The sequence below is a fragment of the Balaenoptera physalus genome, assembly GCF_965194825.1.
Source record: "Balaenoptera physalus genome assembly, chromosome: 3".
NCBI lineage: Eukaryota > Metazoa > Chordata > Mammalia > Artiodactyla > Balaenopteridae > Balaenoptera > Balaenoptera physalus.
Window position 1 is genome coordinate 87,026,725 of NC_138890.1, and position 20,591 is coordinate 87,047,315.

The 20,591-nt window shown below is 39.7% G+C and overlaps 1 long non-coding RNA gene across 1 annotated transcript; it reads right to left on the reverse strand.

Annotated features, from left to right (window-relative positions):
* Positions 1–540: 540 nt before the first annotated feature.
* On the reverse strand, positions 541–14,467 carry LOC309657869. Its single transcript, XR_014261936.1, has 3 exons — positions 13,351–14,467; positions 1,007–6,813; positions 541–964 (listed from the first exon to the last, which is right to left on the reverse strand). It is a non-coding gene; the product is annotated as an uncharacterized lncRNA (long non-coding RNA).
* Positions 14,468–20,591: the final 6,124 nt, after the last annotated feature.

Consider the following 20,591-nt stretch of genomic DNA (forward strand, 5'->3'; position numbering starts at 1 on the left):
GTAGGACCTTGTTGTTTATCCATTCTATGTATAATAGTTTGCATCCGCTAACCCAAGATTCTCAAACCATCCCCAATCCCCCTCCCCCTTGGCAACCGCAAGTCTGTTCCCTACGTCTGTCAACACATTTTTAATGTTCCATTACATTGGACAAGGAAATACACTTAGGATTTTAGAAAAACAAAAACTGAAGAAAATGCCTCTGCCACTAAATTGTTGGCCTTATGCCTTAGTCTTTTTTTTTAATGCCTTAACCTTTTTACATTTAGGTTCCTTCATGTGTAAAATATAGAAAATAACAGTATCTATCCCACAGAGTCTTTGTGAGGACTAAATTAATTGTAAAGTAAGGCATGTAGAACAGTGCCTATCACTGAATTATATGTATTAACTATTATTAATAATGATCATTATATCCTCTTTGGATAATGTGAGGTAGCAATTAAAAAGAAATTTAGAAAATTAGAAATATCAAACAAATCAACTCAGAAATCATTATATCCTCTTTGGATAATGTGAGATAACAATTAAAATATCAAACAAATCAACTCAGAGATTTAGAAGGCAATAAAAATAGGATATTGTCAAATATTTAAAGAATAGAGTCTAAGTGTTGTGAGGCCTGAAACTTATACAATTTGGGGAGCCCTTCATCAGAAAATAAATACAAACTTACAAATATAAAATTAGGAATGGGTGGCTTCCCTGGTGGTGCAGTGGTTAAAAATCCACCTGCCAATGCAGGGGACACGGGTTCGATCCCTGGTTCAGGAAGATCCCACATACCGCAGAACAACTAAGCCCGTGTGCCACAACTACTGAGCCTGCGCTCTGGAGCCCGTGAGCCACAACTACTGAGCCCACATGCCTAGAGCCTGTGCTCCGCAACAAGAGAAGCCACTGCAATGAGAAGCCTGCACAACATAACGAAGAGTAGCTCCCGCTTGCTGCAACTAGAGAAAGCCTGCTCACAGCAACAAAGACCCAATGCAGCCAAAAAAAAAGCCTGCTCACAGCAACAAAGACCCAATGCAGCCAAAAATAAATAAATAAAATAAATAAATTTTAAAAAATAAATAAAATTAGGAATGAAGGATGCTCACATTAGCACTGTTTGAAAAGACAAAACAAAATGAAACATAGCTATGTGCCTCAGTAGGTGAATTGTTAAAAAAAAAAAGTGGTACATCCATACAATAGAATACCAAAAAGTCATTTAAAATAATGAGATATGGACTTCTCTGGTGGCACAGTGGTTAAGAATCCACCTGCCAATGCAGGGGACATGGGTTTGAGCCCTGATGCAGGAAGATCCCACGTGCTGCGGAGCAACTAAGCCCGTGTGCCACAAGTTCTGAGCCTGCACTCTAGAGCCCGTGAGCCACAACTACTGAGCCTGTGTGCCACAACTACTGAAGCCTCTGCGCCTAGAGCCAGTGCTCCACAACAAGAGAAGCCACCGCAATGAGAAGCCCGCACACCGCAACGAACAGTAGCCACCGCTTGCCGCAACTAGAGACAGCCCGCGCGCAGCAACGGAGACCCAATGCAGCCAAAAATATATAAGTAAATTAATTAATTAAAAAAAATAATGAGGTATGCATTAACATGGGAAAGACTGCAAGGTGTATTGTTAAGTGAGAAAAGTAAAATTCATTTTGGCAGATAGGCTAAGTTGCCTAGCTGATATTCATTGCTTCAATTTTCTTACTAAGAGATCTTAGTAATCCTTAGTTGGGAGGCAATGTGCAATTTTTCTTTACGGAAAATTAGGCAAATACCACAGAAAGGCCAAGCAAACTCACAGGGTAGACATTTGGGTGGAAAACTGATATAAATACCTTTCTCTCTGGAAAGGGCAAAGAAGTTTGATTCTCTTGAGTTGTGCCTCTTCTTGTTTCCATCTGACTGTTTCCTCTTCCTGTAATCATGCTGAAGCCAATGAACAGGACAAGAGGGGGCAAGTAAATTAGATAGAGGGAAGGACATCTCCATAGGTCATTCCTATTGATTCAGGAAGGGCAAATTCATCTTAATGAAATTCTCAATCTCACAGGCTGGAAGTAAGAGCTTTCTTTCTACTCCCATTGCACGAAATTTCTTTCCATCTTACATCCTGAAGAATATTTTGTCATCTATTCTGATTATTCTCTATTCTCTCCCCAAGTAAACTGTAAGCTCTTTTCAAAACAATTTTTTTCAAGACATTTAGAATGCTTTAATTTTTCCAGTTAACACCATTTGTATCAGTAACTGCAATATTGTAATTTTTAGCATCTCACATTAACTAGTCAGTAAAGATTTATTTTTTTGAGTGTACGAGTAAGAACAGGAAGACAGGAGACAGAGAATGTCAGACTTCACACTTGTATCAAATACTCAAAAATTAAAATAGTTTTCTTTGCAGCAGAACTATACCACAAACTTCAGTGTTTTAGCTTTAATCCCATGGTTCATCATATACTGGATTGGGAGCTTGTGAAAAAGAAAATCTTGCTATGTTCAGGGTACTCTTGCCCTGATGATTCTTTTCAGTATCATCAGATGCAAACACATTTCCTCTCGTTCTGTCACGGAAGCCAGGAACACATGTGCTCAAGGCACTTTCTTCCAGCTGTGCAGTGCACCCTGTTGAGCATCTGGCTGTACTTTCATTGGAGGCTGTGCTGTATGGTTATCTGAGCATCAAAATAGGAAATATCTCTGCCAGCGTTTCCACAATGACCAGTACACTGGATTCAATGAACACCTCATCAAAACTGATAACATATCAAACATTTTCAATATCTAGCCCTCTGGCAGCTACTGAAGTAGCTACAAAAACTGGGCGCTTTCCACAATGAAAATCTCCAAGAGTTTGCTCTCTTTCTCTCTGTTCCAGACCACCGTGAATACGTATGGTTGCTATTCTTTTCCTGACAAAGAAAAGTTACAATAAAATCTACTTTCTTCTTAGTTTCAACAAAAACTGTAGTTTTTTCATCACCTATGTTTCGCAGAATTTCTACAAGTTTTTCTCTTTTTCAGTACTAGCCAGCTGGGAGAATGGTCTGCTGAACATCTCTGCGTGCTCTGCTCACTTACCCAACAGCCACAAACAAACAGTTTAACTTTTACAACTCCTCAGCCAAGCTTTGAATTTCCTCTGGGAAAACTGGACTGAGCAAAAGGGTTTGATGTTCCTTTGATTGCTGGGCAGGAAATTAGCTTCTTCATTTCTGGTCCAGAATCCATATCCAGCATACAGTCAACTTCATCTAAAATTAAATATTTGAGTTATCTGAGACCGATGTTTTCTTTATCTGTGATATCCGTTCGTCTTCGAGGAGTAGCACGTAATAATCATAGCCTTGTAATGTCTGGGTGAGAGGAAAAGGGGACACCATTCTTGGTTCAGGCACTCTTGCTAGGCAACTGACATACTTCTTTGCTTTTATCCTTACACATTCTTAGAGATAGGGATTATTATTTTCACTTTACATACAATGAAACAGAGGCTCAGAGAGGTTAGATAATTTATCTTCTAAGTGGTAGAGGCAGGAAACCATCTGGGACTTTATGGACAATGCTAATCTGAGAACTAAAAATGCTAATAGGAATCTTTATAAAATTGGTCTGCCTTTTGAATCATTCCTGTCTCTTCTGCCAAAGAGAGGCTGCCCCAAACTTCCTATGAAGTGAACAGAGAAACACTGTGCTTCATTATATCTACATTAAGGATGGGCTTTAGCCAAAACTGAAAGGTAGGTGAGGTGAGACGCAGGGGCTTTTCTGTCTCTGCGCTTGGCGGCTCCCACTTAGCACCATCCATGAGGTCACATCTGACCTGAGTCTGGGACAACTTCCAGAATTAAACTCCACTTCCCTTAGTGCTGCAGTCTTAGCTGGTGGTCATGGAGGGAAAGTAATCTCAGAAGAGAAATGTCATGAGGAAGTTTAGTTTATAGAATTTGGAAACAAATACACTGGGTTCAAAAAACATAGGTCCTCCACTTATTAGTTCTGTCACTTTGGATAAAGCACTTAAGTACTCATGCCAAAAATTTGGAATATGGAAATTTCCTCACATGGTTGGTATGAGGATTAGAGATGATGTAAATGAAGGGTGAGGCTCACAGTAGGTGCCATTAAGACGCAGCTATGACTCACAGCTTCTAGCTGAATTTTTGGTAGACATGAAGCCTGTACTTTTCCAACAAAAAAAATAGAAGAAAAATTTTAAGCATTTATGATCTTACTAAAGTCAAAAGTATTTACTTAAATAATTTATAGTCACCTCAGCTAAAATGAAAAAATATGTACATTTGGAACTAGTCTTCAACCTGGGCTTACCTTGCCTACTTTGGATTGTCACCCTAACTTACCCCTCTTTGGAGATTTTCTATTGGGAAGATAAGATTGGAGCAGCCTCTCTTTAGCAGATGTCCTTTTTGTTGGCACTGGGGTCCTGCTGGGAATAGGACACTGTCCAATGTCCATCTTCCTCCCCCAACTTGGAAACAAAGGGAAAACTCCCGTGAAAGTATTGAGAGACAGTTCCCCATGGATCTCTCAGGTTTCTGCAAAATTTGTAAGCAGAACTAACTGCCCTTTCATTCTAGTTTATCTTCTCACAGATTTTGTAGAGGGAAAGCCTTGGAAGATAGAGTAGGTGTCTCCATGCGGAGCAAAGCACAGCTTTGCGTATTGTCCAGTGTTTCGTTCTGGGGCTAAGGTTGACAGATTTGCTCTAAAGCCATAAATAGATTCAGATTCTCTACGCTCAGGATTCCACTACCTGCTCTGCATCCACTTGGGCTCCCTCTGTCTCAACACCGTGGGACTTGGGGAGTAAGGAGAACCAATCTGAACATAAATCTCGTGCTGCTTGCTGTGCTGTGATTAGTAAAGTCCATCATCTCTCATCCAGGATTCTCTTGTCTTCTGCCAGCATGAAACTGTGACAGGCAAACTTGTTAGCTTGAGAGTAGGTAAAAATTCACATCCTTTACAGTTCTTGATGCAGAGCATGTGAAAACACTGAAATGTACAGTTGTCAGGCCAGAGGACTCAGGAATCTCTTCTGATTAGGGAGTGCAGGTGGCTTAGGGAAATTGTTGCAAGAGAGGTAATACCTGAACTGCATTTTGAAAGATGAGTAGAAGTTGGCCAAGTGAGAAAGGCTAAGAGAAGAATTCCAGGAAGAAGAAATGAGACATAGGTATGAATATGTTTGTGAGAAATTGGAATATTAGAGCTCAGATTGCAAGGGGATGGGCGTGGCAGGAGGTAATCTACAAAGCAGTCTGGGAATATATTGAGTAAAGAAAGAAGAAAAACTGATTTCTTGATTTTCTGCTCTGCTAAGCAGTCTCACGTGAACGGTCTCATTTTACTAGCACAGCAACTTTCTTAGGTTAGGTATTACTAGCCTTTAAGGCTCAGAGAGTTTAAATAATTTCTTTAAGAATAATCAGCTAATAAATACTACAACAGTGATGTAAGACCAATGCTCTTTCCATACCGTCTTCAGCCACTCAGTGAGGAGCGTTTGATTCTTATTCTGTAGGTAACATCAGGAACCATCTGGGTTTTTTCTTTGTTGTTGTTTGTCTGTTTTGCTTTTTCCTTTAGGTCAAGATGTCCTAATCAAGTCTATCATTTAGAAGCAGCATGAGGTTTTGGACAGGTGTAGTCTGGGAAGAGTGAGACTAGTTACGAGATAACTGTAATGCTCCACTTGAGCATTTTTAAGGGGCCTGGAACTGGGTATATGGAGAAGAGAGAATAATTAATGGAGTTTGGAAGTGTAGTATATATTTTTTTAACTTTTTATTTTATGTTGGAGTATAGCCGATTAACAATGTTGTGATAGCTTCAGGTGTACAGCAAGGCGACTCAGCAATACATGTACATGTATCCAGGAAGTGTAGTATATTGTAAAGGTGAAATGATTTAGAAAAAAGGCACAGAGGTTTATAGCTTGGATGACTAGATGATTTCAATTAACTGAAATAGGTGATTCTAGTTAAGGAACTTTGAGGGACAACATTATTAAATTTATAAAATAAATGAGATGACAAACAGTAAATTTCTGATAGTGAAATCTCAGGCAGCTTTTGCTTTATGGAAGATAAGTTTTGGAATAAGAGATGTTCAGTTTTTCATTGAGTAGACAGATTATTGTTTTCATTGGTAATTACAGCCTAATAATTTAAATCATAAAATCCTGCAGATGTGAGACAGCATTTAACGAAGGTGTTTACCTTGCAGTAAGAAACAAAAACACACACAAAATGTTATCAAGTTGGTTGCCTGGACCTGAGTTGGGGTCCTAGTCAGGGCTGAGACCCCTTGTCTCAGCCAGGGAAGTTCTTTTTCTGCTAGATTCGCACAGCCAATAACAAAACCAATGCTGAGACTGAAACAGCACAAATTTTATTCAGTGGTGAAAGAATGGAGAAGCGGAAACTTAGTTCACAGATCAACTTCTCAACCCACTTGGGATGGAGATACCATATGCATACAAGGGTCGAGGTAAAAGGGAGGGAATTGGAAAGAGTGGGAGGAATATTCATGACTTATCTGAGAACAGGGGTATGGTTTGAACCTGGAACTAATGCAACACTCCTTTTCAGTCCTGTATGAGCTTTTCCAGTTGTTGTCATGGCAACTGTCAACTGTCTTGGCACTGGTATGTCATTTAGCATGCTAGTATATTACAGTGAGCATATAATGAGGATGAAGGTCTACTGGAAGTCAAATCTTCTGCCATCTTGGGCCTAGTTGGTTCCAACCAGTTCTTGTTTTTCTCTTTGCAGCTTCCTCCTGAAACTTAGATAAGAGCAATTGGTTTCCATTTAAGGGAGGGGTAGGAGGGAAAGGGGTATGATTACAGGGCAACAGACTTGGTCACAAATAGACATTGTAAGAAGGATTAGAATGCTAATTTACCCACTCAACCTTCTACTGTATTTCATTTAGTCTAATTAGTAATTAGTTTTTTACTGAAATAACAATTTCTCTCCCCAACTAAATAATTTTGGCTCAAAACAGTGAACAGATTTTCTTCTTTTCTATACCCTCTCATCATTTCTTTCCAAAACCCCCTCCAAAAATTGAGTCCTGGAAAAGATTTGAAGCAAGGGTGCTCATGAGCAGGAAAAAGACCAACATTTCTTTAACTTTGGTGGTTGACTTTACTCATTTTTTATACTTGTTTGTAAAAAGAAAGCCTGAATGATTCATACCGTCTGCACATTTAAGTGACTTCTATTACTTTGAGAAAAGATAGCTTTTCTTTGAAAATGAAAAAGAAAAGTTCTTTTACAAAGCTTTTTCTCAAGTGAAAAGATTGTGTATATGTGCATAGCAAGTTTTAGATCACTGTTTAGTCAGAGCTCCAGTTAACTGGCTGATTCACCACCACCACTAATGCCCGGATAAAATTTCTCACTTAATGATAAGGACAACTGGCTGAATGTAAACCAATGTTCATTCATTCAGGTATATTGCCTAATAACTGACTCATTCTCAAGTGTTTTTTTTTTTTTTTGGTGGAAACACACACACACACAAATACAAGCAAGAGAGAGAGAAATAATAGCAAATGGGAGCTGTTACATGGTAGAAGTGAACACCTGAAGGGGTGATTTCTTTATTTATCACCGTGCAATGCAATTTACACCTCAAATTACTGTATAGAAATATTCTTAACGACAGTTTGAATGTTTAAATATGAAAGTAAGGGTATTTCTTTTTACATTACAAGTATGAAATTAGCCATGGTAATGTCACCGGTGGAAGGGCGATTTCCTCAGTTCTTGTACTCTCGAGGGAAAGAATTCAGATGAGAGACATAGAGCAGTTTTAAGTAGCAAGAGCTTTATTAAGCAAAAAGAAAGTATGCTCCTGAGAAAGGATGAGAGCTGGCTGTCTGGAAACCAGAAGCAGCCCCACAGTGGGGTAGGGTTGGGTTTTTCAGAATGGTGGTCCCTCCCAGTGTCCTGCATCATTTGACTGACAAGTTGGTCGACAGCTTTAGGTTATATAACTTTTCTCCTAGTGCGCAGGTGCTTACCCATAAGCACCAAAATGAAACTGACAGCAAAAACCACAATGCTGATTTATTACAAATATGGCATAATGAACCCCAGGTTACTTTGAGTCACCTTTTAGATCTTGGTGTGCCTGTGCCAACCTGTGCTAGCGGTTTTATCTTGCTTGGTCCTGATATGGCTGGAAACCTAGAAGTGGTTCTTGGCCACAACAGGGAGGTTCTCTGGGTGTGTTCTGATCACAGTGTCCAGGTTGGAGAGTGAAAGATGACCCCATCCAGGATGGGGTGGGGCCCGCTCATGTCTGACTAGCTACCTAACATTCCCCCCTCAAAAGTTGGGACCCTAAAATCTTTGGGAAGATGGACTTCATCTCTCTCTGGCTGCTTCCTGCTGAAAAGGGGCATAGAGGGGTTTAGGGTCCCTCCTCTTGCTGACTGTTGTGCTCCTGTCCACTTGTCCTGGGGGGTCAATCCAAAGGTCCCATGTAGAATAATGTTGTCTCTTGGGTATTGATGGGCTGATACCCTTGACTGAGGACCATCTGAGGTTTTATTGCCTGCCACATCCAAAGTTGCCCTGGGCTCTGTCCCCATGATGATGGTCCTTGATTTGGGAGCTGGCCAGAGCTGAGGGCCCCTTCAGTTCAAGGCCATGATTTGGTCAGGGGCCAACCCAAGGTCCCTTCGGACTTCAGAGCAGTCCCTCTTCCAATGGCCAAACTTGTTGTAGTATTGGGGGCATGGCTTATGGGGCCTCTTTGTCTCTGGGCAGTTTGTCTTCCAGTGTTCTGGTTTCCCACAGTGATGACACTTGCTGGGGGGAGCCTCCTGGGGTCAACCAGGGGTTGGCTGTCAGACCTGTAATGTTGCCAGTAGTTGAGCCTGCCTTTTAACTTTGTGTTTTTCTTTCTCCCTCTCCTCATCCTCTCTGTCTCCATTGTAGAAGACAGAGGGGGCTGCCCTAAGGAGCTCTGTGGAGGTGGTATTTGGTCCCAAGGCCATCTTTTGTATTTTCCTCCTTATGTCTGGGGCAGCCTGAGTGGGTCACTTGATGACCCAATGATGAAGTGGTCATTTAAAACCAGTTTCCCTGCCTCTGAGTCAGGATCCAAATTAGTGTATTTTATGAGCACTTTTCTCAATCACTCATAGAAAGTGGAGAGATTTTCTTGTGGTCCTTGGTCATAAGTGGCCAGTTGCCCATAATTAACAGGTTTTAGTTAACAGTTACACTGCTTACAGTTAGTTTACATTGTTCATTATTTATTCCCTCGACTGGGCAGAAGAGAAAGTGGTCCCTCCAGGTTAACTCAAAGGTCACGGTTAGTTGCCTGAACTTGTCTAGATATTTTTCAGGGTCATCTGAAAACTTCCCTAGATCTTGTTTTATCTGACTGAGATCCTGCATGGAAATTGGAACTCTGACTTTTATGGGAAGCCCGTCAGGCCCTATTACCTCCTGGAGTGGACAAAGTTTTGAGGAGTTATGGGATCCCGGGTAAGAGGGCAAAGCATCTGGGGGTCCAACGTTGGGTATAGTGAAGAAGTGTCTGATGATGTTGAACCTCCTTCTTTTCCCCAGAAGGGAGTTCCTGTAGACAGGGCTTATTGGCTGGCTGATGATTGTATTATCAGGAGAGGGGGAGGGAACTTTGGTAGACAAATTAAGCATTGCCAAGAGAGCAGAGTTTACCCAGCAAGTCTTGCAGAGTTTAGGGTTTTCCCTCAAGGCAAAGAAGACTTGGACATAAGGGACCTTGCTCGACTTGCCCATCTTTTGATAAAAAGGTCAAGTTGGAGAATGGTATTGTAATTTAAACTCCCATTTTCAGGCCAGATTTCTCCCTCTCCTAGCTTATATTAGGGCCATGCTGTGTTGCAAAAGAAAATTAATTTTTCCCTCTTTAAGGTTTAGGGATCAAATTTAGCCAGATTCTTTACGATACATCCTAAGGGTGAATCTTGAGGGATGGACAGTCGGTTGCCCATCTGAAAGAGACAAGACGAATGTGCATAGGGGTCTTGAGGAGTCCCTCAAGTCCCTTATGGCCTTTTGTGGGTGAGGCGTACCTCATCACTGATCCTGCTGGGCAGAACACATTTCAGTTCTCACCCCAGGACTACTGTCTAGTGCACCTTACCACATGCCCCATCCCGAAGCCATTGTGGCTTCCCTGAGTCCTTTCTCTGGGTACTTTCCCTGTATGCCTTATGTCCAATCATCAAAGGTCCCAGATTGGGATGTAGTCCCTGGGATTTAGCATCTTTCCAATTTCATCCTCTCCTCAAGTCCTGTTGACCCTGTTTAAGGATGATCTTAAGGAACAGCAAGGAACTATCTTCAAACTGAGTCTTAGTATATACAGACCTTAATTAAGGAAACTAGGATCTAATATTTAGTGAAACATAATTTTCTCTCTTTTTTTTTTTTTAAATTACCCTCATCTCCATCAAACACAGCCACGACTAATTTGTTTTCAAAATAAGTTTGGTCCATTGACCACATAGGCTTTTCCATACTGGCTCCGGTGTAACTTCTCAGGAGTCTCAGATTAAATTCCCAAAAGGCCTCTCAAGGCTAAGAAAGCCACACCAAAGGCTTGCCATCAGATTTTGCCTAGGTGAATTTCTCTCTTCTAGAGGTCCCCAAAATATTTAGAGATTCCTGTACATGTCAGGAGACAGTCTTTTTTATTTACCTGATAAGGCTGTTCATAACCCAAGGGTCTCCAGTTTTTGGAGGGACCAGGCAGAGAGAAAAGAAAAATGTTTTAATTTTACCCGCAGGGGTAAATTACCAAATTGTTGTTAATCATAAGTAGCTTGAGGAGAAGGGCTTTTCTAGATCAGAAAAACAAAGATTAGAAACTGGTAATATGTAAGACAAAAGTCATAAAAATTATAATCATGGTTAGCAGTTCATTTAATACCATGTAATTAATTTTTGTTCTGTTTGAGTCCAGCTTTTCCATTAGTTTTGTTGACCTTGTCTGATGATTGAGGATGATAGTGACAGTGATAATTTTAAGAAGTTTGTGAGATTTCTGTTAAGGATTGTACAATTTGTCCAGTGAAATGAGTGCCTTGATCACTGAGATTGTAGACAGTATACCCCAGATGGAAAGCACATTTTCTAACCATTTCCTTTTCATTGTGAGGGCATTCGCCCTGCAGCCAGGGAAGGCTCTAACCCATCAAATAAAAAAAATGAGGTTTGCCAGGGAGCTGGGAAAAGCCAAGTGGCCATCTCGGATTTCCCATAGCCCTGACTGTTTTATTTACAGTTATTGTTTACCCGTTTAAATTCTCTGATTTAGGTGTAGACTGTTGCTATGCTACAAGGACAACAGGAGGGCGAAAGTCTGACAATGAGGAGTTAAACTTTTAATAGAAGTGGCCAAGAGAACTTTGTTCTCTTAACAGAGAGAGGGAAAAAAAAAAAAAAATCAAATTCCAGTGTTATATTAGCTTATTATTAATCACAAAATTCAATTACCTAATTAAATTCAGTCTAGTCTTAATCCTGACAATTTACAAAATTTTTTTCTCAAAGTTCCTTTTTCACAAACCTTTTATCACTTTCTGGATCCATATTAATTTGTCCCATCTTTTCCCCATACCTAAGCAACCAGCCCTAGGGCAAAATTATTCTCCTTTTTTCCTCAACAAAAATATATGTCCAGTCTTTATACCTTCTCTTGCTTTCAACATATCCTACTTGTTTTACACACTGAAATACTTCCCTTATCACTTTAGCAGCTTTAATTAAGTATTATAATTTTTAACCTTTAAAAGACCTTAACAAAACCAAGAAACAAATCATTGAACTGTTATATTAGCATTTTCTGATTGGCAGACTTAAGAAAAGATACTCAAGATTTCTATTGGTCCTTGGCAAGTCAAGTTTTAAATTACCTACTCCCTTTTTCGAAATTTGCATTTTACAAAGATGGGGGAGATAAGGGTTCCTGGAAAAGACCAGGTAGGACATTTGCATTTCAAAGACATAGGAGGAGAAAGGCAACTTCCTCCTAGGAGGATGTCTGTTTGTTTCCTTAAGGCCGGGGGGGGGGGGGGGGGGGGGGGGGGGGAAGCTTTGCTTTTTTTCCCTCAATACTTACAAGCCTCTTAAAATAAGTAGGGGAGGTTTGGGGAGTGGTAAAGTGTTGGTGAACTTTGGATTAGTCAAGGAAACGAACAAGAGCCAGTGGGAGAAAAAGCTACCAGAGTCCCAGGGCCTAAATTCTTCAGAGGGGGAGGGAGGAGACCTAGGCACTGAGCCAACTAAATGGATTACCTTTATCACTGAAACAAAAGAAAGAGAAGCAAATAGAGGTAGGGCTGGAGGGCCACAAGGCAGTGATAACAACACAAGGCCAAAGTTCCCCTCAGGATATGGTCCTTGTGTGTTGAGGAGGGCTACCTCTCCACAGAAGTAAAAAAGGCAACATCCAACCTGCTGGCAAAGCTGGCAAGGAGGCTCAAGGATCAACAGAAAGTCTAAGAAGTTAGGAGAGAATGAGGATATAAGAGAAATCCAGGACAGGAGGGAAGGTATGAAGCCATGAGGCTTCCCAAGAGAGACTCGTAAGCCTGCTGAGAAAGGTGCTTGACCACTAAGGGCTGGGTTGCAAATCCAGAGGAGGATGCACAGAGTCCCCCAGATTGGGCCACCGATGCAGTTCCAGTGTCCTGGAACCAGACTGGGACTAAGAACAAGCAGTGATTCCTAAAACTTTGCCTCTGTGCACTGGTGTGGAATTGAACCTCAGAGACAAGAGTTTTGGGTGAAGTAGAAAAGAATAGCTTTATTGCTTTGCCAGGCAAAGGGAGACACAGAAAGCTCATGCCCTTCAAAACTGCATGTCCCCACCTGGGAGGATTTGGTGAGGAGTTTTATAGCAATGGTTCAAGGGTAGGGTTGCTGATAATCATCAGGGTGTGTGCAGGGCCTGCACTACTTTAATCTGGCCTCAGTTGGTCTCCTAATGAGTTTTTCTGGTTCCTTTAATCTGGCCTCAGGAGGTCTTCTCTGGAATGAAGAATGCTAACAACTTCCATTTGCTGGGGGGGTTTTAGCTCTGTAAAGAGCTCAAAGATATTGTTATGTGTATCCCTTGAGGCGGAACCAGGACCCTGCCCCAAGGCTGCTCTATTGTTTCTTGGCTGCTCCTCCCTTATCTCTTCATCCCCTCCCTTCCCTGATTAGCGACTGTTTGAAAGGCTTCCGCGCCCAGGAGCCCCACAGGGTCCTGCTTGGTTTCAGTAGGGAGGGGGAATTGGGCTTGAGCAGCCACAGAGGGGAAACTCACCTGACCAAGTTGCCAATTATTTGCTGCGCGGTCTTAATTTTGATGTCCGGTGGTCGTCTCGGTGGATCTTCTTGAGTCCAAAGAGATAGAGTGATAGAGGAGAAGGAGAAAGATCAAGGGGAGAAACGCCTTGGCCTCAGTGGGCTCCTTCATGGTTGGAAATTGTATTTCCACCAGGTCCCAAGGACAGCGTCAGCTGCCAACCGAGTGTTATTTGGATCTGCACGGTCTGGGGGATACTCCCTGCTACCCTTAACTGGGGAGAGCCATAACACAGTAAGTGGACTGAGATTGTGCCCTGTGGGTCTTGGAATGAAAACAAAGCAGAGACTGAGAGCAAGCAAGTTCTCATGAGAGAGAGTGAAGTCAGGTGAGACATGCAGTTTACCTTGGCAGCAATCTGAGTCACAGCACCAAATATGTCACTGGCAGAACGGTGATTTCCTCACTTCCTGTACTCTCGAGAGAAAAATTCAGATGAGAGGCATAGAGCAGTTTTAAGTAGCAAGAGTTTTATTAAGCAAAGCGAAAGTATGCTCCTGAGAAAGGATGAGAGTGGGCGGTCTGGAAACCAGAAGCAGCCCCGCAATGGGGTAAGTTTGGGTTTTTTAGAGTGGTTGTCCCTCCCTGTGTCCTGCATCATTTGACTGACAAGTTGATCGACAGCTTTAGGTTATATAACTTTTCTCCTAGTGCGCAGCTTCTTACCTATAAACGCCCAAGTGTAACCCCAGGCGGGTGGGACGGGGAGGAGGGAACCACGATGCTAATTTATTACAAATACAGCGTAATGAACCCCGGTTACTTTGAGTCACCTTTTAGGTCTTGGTGCGCCTGTGCTAACTTGTGCTTGCGGTTTTGTCTTGCTTGGCCCTGCTGTGGCTGGAAACCTAGCTGTGGTCCTTGGCCACAAGAGGGAGGATCTCTGGGCGTGTTCTGGTCACCAGTGTCCTGGTGGGGGAGGGAAAGATGACCCTGTCCAGGATGGGGTGGGACCCACTCATGACTGACCAGCTACCTAACAGTAATACTTCTATTGGAATTTGAAATACAATTTTTTGAAACTTTGCTTTGAAATAGTGGGAGGCTCCAGTCAGAGCCAAAATCAGGTTCAACCAATGACTTTTATTTCTGCTAAATAGGTTATCTAAAATTTCTTTGACTAAAGGAAAGTGTAAACAACAGATGTGGTAGGCAGTTTTTTTAAAAGTGCATGTTTTTCACATGTTCTGCTATTATTTTATTAGTCCTGTATGTCAAACTCCTTTGGACTCCACAAAGTAATCTCCCAGAATGTTATAGCTATATATAATGTTTTAGCAATGGAATCATGGTTTATGAAATGATTTTGGTAAATAATTACTATATGAATCATTAAAATTGACTATTAGCACTAACTTTTAGCTGAGTTCCAGGCAGATTTAGATAAGAAATGTTTGACTATGTACTCATTTAGAGTGCAGTCAATAATAAAGTATACAACTTCCAGTTTGATGTGTTCAAAGCTTGGTTTCATAGGAAACCAAGATATTTGTTTGCTAAAAATGCTATTGCAGTAATCAAAAGTTTGATCTGCAAACATAAAGGCTTTAGAAGTTGAGGTGAATTTTCCTCTCTAGGGCAGGGTTCATCAGGCCCTGATCCTCATAATGTTTTATAAAGAACCAAATGGCAAATATTTTCAGCTTTGAGAGCTGTATGGTCTTGGTCACAACTACACAACTCTACTACTGTAGTGTGAAAACAGCCATAGATAAGACATAAATGACTGAGCATGTCTATGTTTCAATAAAACTTTATTTACAAAATCAGGTTATAGACTGTGTGGACTGAAAAAAAAATGCACAACCTAAAAGTTGAGAGCTATGTTTTATTCGGAGGACATTCTTAGGACTTCGAGCCCAGGAGGCAGCATCTCAAGTAACCCTGAGAAAACTGCTCCCAGGAGGTGAGGGGGGGAAGCCAGGATATATAGGAGTTTTGCAACAAAGGGCAGGTAGTCTGAACGTAAAAAGATTATTGTTAATTAAAGAAAACCGGATATTTCAAGTTAAGGAATTTAGCACTTTTCTATGTATGGGAAGATGCAAGAGTCCCGCCCGGGCTCACTGAAGTCATTCCTTTGATATGCACCCCAGCTATCTGGGGCCAGTATCCTGTGTTTTCACATCCTGAGTTTCCTCAAGCTGCACCCTTGGGAGTGGCTGCAGTCTGATGACTGGTAGATGGCAGGTATTCTTTGTTTCCTTCCTGAGTTCCCTCGGGGCTCACCATCACGGGTGCCTGCAATTGCTCATGACTGTGATATCCTGTGCTTACTGATATGGCAGGCAATATTTTATTTCTCACCTGTATTTGGCCAGTGAGCTATAGATCCTGTCAGGGAGGAAGAAATCTTCCTCTACCCTTCTAGGTTCTTCTAGGCTGGCCTATGAATTAAACTGACTTGAGACAAGATTAACAGGAGAAAATCAAACAAAAGTTTAATGAGATGTATGCATAGGAGAAACCCAGGAAAACTGAGTAACTTATCAAAATGGCAGAAACCTTCACATTATATACCATCTTTAGCTAAAGACAGAAAAGGATTTGGCAAGTAGAGGTTTGGGACTTCAAAGGGGAGGAAGGCAACTGACATGAAGATGAAAAGGCAAATGTTTGGTAAACAACTGTTTGCTGGGCCCTGCAGAGATAATGGGACACAGAATGGACTCTGATCTTTAGGCCTCGCTTAGAGTTGCCCCCCCCCCACCTCTATAGCCATGTTCTTTGCAGATACCTCTGGCGATAGCTCTATTCCCTTTACCCAGATTCTTTAGGCAGCTAAGAGAGAGGTAAAAAGAAAGACTTCCTGAGTCTTCTGTTTCTTGATTGTTTCAGCTTAGATTAATCCGCATGCCAAAAAGACATTTTAGGGTGGCAAATTTTGCTCCCCTACAATTGCCAACCCCTGGTTTAAATTATTCTTGTATTTGCATTCAAGCCCCCATTCTCCAGAGCCTAGTATAATGCTTCAAAGGACATAATTAACGTTTGTTGAATGAAGAAATGAATTGTTAAAATAGAATAATGAAATAAATATACAAATTCATTTACAAGTTTAACAAGTATATATTCAGTATCAAACACAGGACACAATTCTAGGCTCTAGAGATACCACAGTAGACTAAACAGGTCAAAGAATAAAATCCCTGCCCTTACAGAAATTGCATTCCAGAGGAGCAAGAGACAACATACAAGATAAATAACAAAGTGTGTGGTATGTCAGAGGGAAATAGCAAGTAATAAAGAAATAAAGAAGGCATGGGGAATAGGGCTTGACAGAATTGCCATTTTAGATTAGGTAGGGAAGGAAAGCTTTCTATAAAGGATACGTTTGAGTAAAAGCCAGAAGGAAGTGGGAGAAACATGTTCCAAAAATAAGGAAGAGTAAATGCAAAGGATCTTAAAACTGTATTCGTATTTAAAGGTGTCAGTTCTTCTATATTTTCTTTATATTTTAAACAAAGCACTTTTTCCAAATAAGATATTATTAACATGTAATGAAATGCACCCATTTTAAGTGTAATGAAGGTAGTTAATGACGTCATGGGATCCGTTAGTTCTTGAGTGTTTGGTCCCTCAAAAATAGATACTATCCTAAAATAGCTAAAGAATCTATTCAGAAAAAAAAAGCATAATCCAAATAAATGAAAAGAGAATTTCTTACACACATTCTATACTGGGTAACTATTTAGTATGATGGGGTTCAAGGCAGGCTACCCCAGGATGTGCCACTTTGTCATGTGGATTATTTTGAGCTGAAGACAGCCAAGGCCCAACAGACTCAAGAAGAGCTTTTCACCTCCCATTCAACTGCCTAAAAGAATTTAGACAGAGGGCCTGCTCCAGGAATAGGGCTGTCACCAGAGGATAATTACAAAGAGAATGGGCTAGGTATAGTAAGGTGGGGGGAGCTCTGCAGGGCCTGTTTCTTCAAGGTCCTCTCTGTCCTCAGTGTCTCTACATGGCATGACAAAAATTTGTTGGCTAAACATCTGCTCTTCCCACCTTCCTGTGAACTCTGTTGTTTCCCTTTGAAGCCCCAGACCCTTTTCTTCTTAGCTCAGGATGGCAAATAAGCTTCAACTGCCTGACTGTCTTTGAGCTTCTCATGTCTATGTGAGGCTACCGTAGGTACAAAATTAAATTTGTTTTTCTCCTGTTAATCTCTCTTATGTCAATTTAATTATTAGACCAGCCAAAAGAACCTTGAAGGGCAGAGGAAAAATTTTCTTCTGCTGCAGTAAGAACATCAGTTTGATACAATTCATTGGCTCAATGACTAAAAAATGACTTGCCTAGTTTCCATTTTTTAGGTCATCTAGTGATTGCCATTATAATTCTCATAATATGCTTAATCCTTGATTTCTTGAGGTAATCTTTTAGACAATTGTGTTGTTATGTATGCAGTAGACCCTCCCTCTTCACGTATCTAGTGAGCACTTGAAATGTGTCTGATGTACTCTAAGTGCCAAATTCACATTAGATTTCAAAGATTTAGAGAAAAAAATGTGAAATAACTCATTCATAACTTTTATATTGATCATATGGTAAAATGATAATATTTTCGATATATTGGGCTAAATAAAATATATCACTAAAATCAATTTTATCAGTTTCTTTTTACTTTTTAATGTGGCTACTAGAAAATTTAAAGTTACACGTGTGGCTTACATTATTTGTTGGGCAGTGCTGCTTTAGATGTATTCAATGAAAAGTGACTCTACCTGACTTGCCAGTAACATGAACTTCTTACATTTTCATGATTTAAAAAATTCACATTTCTTTCTTCTTGTGTTTGATTTTTGAGACCTGTCAGGTCACTTTTCATCCCTTTCAATTACCCTATCACTTCTTTCCTAAGCCTGTGTATCTCTCCTTTCACAGATCAAAGAGAAGTAACACATTTCCTTTAAGTTCTTTGATTCCAAAAACACCGATCTTGGTGAAGATTTTGACTGTTTTGTTGCACAATTTTTCTAATGCTTATTTTAAAATAAATTATGAACATATGGCAAAGTTCATAAATACAGAAACTAATATGTTAATAAATAACACAAAGTAGTTGTTGATATTTTGACATTTGGTTCAGATTTCTTTTTGAGAAATTAAATGTTAACAGTACATGCTTTTCTTCTCTGTGCCTCACAAGTTTCTTACTATTCTGGTATTATCAAATTTCACATCCATGCATGTTTTTGAACTATGAATATAAATATTTGTCTTCATAAACAAGATAAACTAATTGTTTTTTGAATCAAGAGTTTAAAAATGGTATCATACTGATTCTTCTAGCAATTTGACTTTTTAATATCAAAGTTACTTTGAGTTACTTCCAGTGTTGTATGTATAATCATTTAATATATTTTAAGTACTGCATAGTTTTCCATTGTTAAAAAAAAAGGTTATTTATTCAGTACCCTATAGAAGGACAGTTAGGATTTACCAAATTTTTTGGCTACTATGAACATCATAGTTTTATATTCATATATATTTATATGCTATGAATATCTTAGTAAACATTTTCTTTGTGGGACTTTTTCTAAGGGCAGATACATAGAAGCAGAATTGCTGGATCACAGGATCTGCACACCTAACTTTAATAAGTATTACCAACTAATTCTCCAAAGGACTTAAACCAATTTACATTTCCATCATTAGGATATGAGATTGTGTTTCTGCACATTCTTACTGATACTTGTTATTAGATGTATTAATTTTTTCAAGTCTGATAGATGTGAATAGAATTTCAAGGTGGTTGTTATTTTTATAACTGAGTTTGAGCACTTAAAAAAAACTTCACTAGTCATTTGGCTTTTTATTATTAATTATATTTTCATATACTTTGATTATTTTCTTTAGATTGCTTGTTTTTTATTATTTTATTTTTTCAAGAATATACTTTAATACTAATTCTCTGAAAGTTACATATTTTAAAATATCTTGTTCTAGTCAATGGCTTGATTTTTCATTTTGTTTTTGGTATTATTTGTCTTACAGAAATTTTAAATTTTATTGTAGACAAATTTATTGATCTTTTTATGAGTTGGGGATTTTTGAGCCTTATTTTTTTTAATTGAGATATACTTGACATACAATATTGTATAAGTTTAAGGTGTACAGTGTATTGATTTGATACATTTATATATTGCAATATGATTACCACTGTAGCGTTAGCTAACACCTCCATCAACTCACATATTATCTTTTTTTGTGTGTGTGTGGTGAAAACGTTTAAGGTCTAGTCTCTTAGCAACTTTCAAGTATATGATGCAGTATTGATAGCTATAATCACAAAGCTATGCATTAGATCTTTAGAACTTATTCATCTTCTAAGTACAAGTTTATACTCTTTTACCAACATCACCCTAATCCCCCCACTTCCCAGCCCCTGGTAACAACCGTTCTACTCTCTGTTTTTACGAGTTCAGCTTTTTTAGATTTCACATGTGAGATCATACAGTATTTGTCTTTCTCTGACTTATTTCACTTAGCATAATGCCCTAAATGTCTATTCATGTTGTTGCAAATGGAAGGATTTCCTTGTTTCTCATGGCTGAATAATATTCCATTTCACACACACACACACACACACACACACACACCATGTTTTCTTCATCCATTCATCCATTGATGGACACTTAAGTTGTTTCAATAGCTTGGCTATTGTGAATAATGCTGCTATAAACATGAGAGTGCAGATATCTTTTTGATTTCCTGTTTTCGTTTCCATATATACCTAGAAGTTGAATTGCTGAATCATATGGTCATTCTGTTTTTCATTTTTTGAGGAACCTCCATACTGCTTTCCATAGTGGTTAGACCAATTTATAGACCCCAAATTCAACAGCACATTTAAAGGATCATATACCATGATCAAGTGGGGTTTATCACTAGGGTGCAAGGATGGTTCAACATATGCAAATCAATAAATGTGATACTACGTTAACAGAAAGAAAGATGAAAATTGTGTAATTATCTCAATAGATGCAGAAAAAGCATTAGACCAAATATGACATTCTTTCATGAGAAAAACTCTGAACTAATTGGGTATAAAAGGGGACTTGTGTGGTGGTCCAGTGGTTAAGACTCCGTGCTTCCACTGCAGGGGGCGAGGGTTCCATCCCTGGTTGGGAAACTAAGATCCACATGCCACGTGACAAGGCCAAAAAAAAAAAAAGCCAAATTGGATAAAAAAG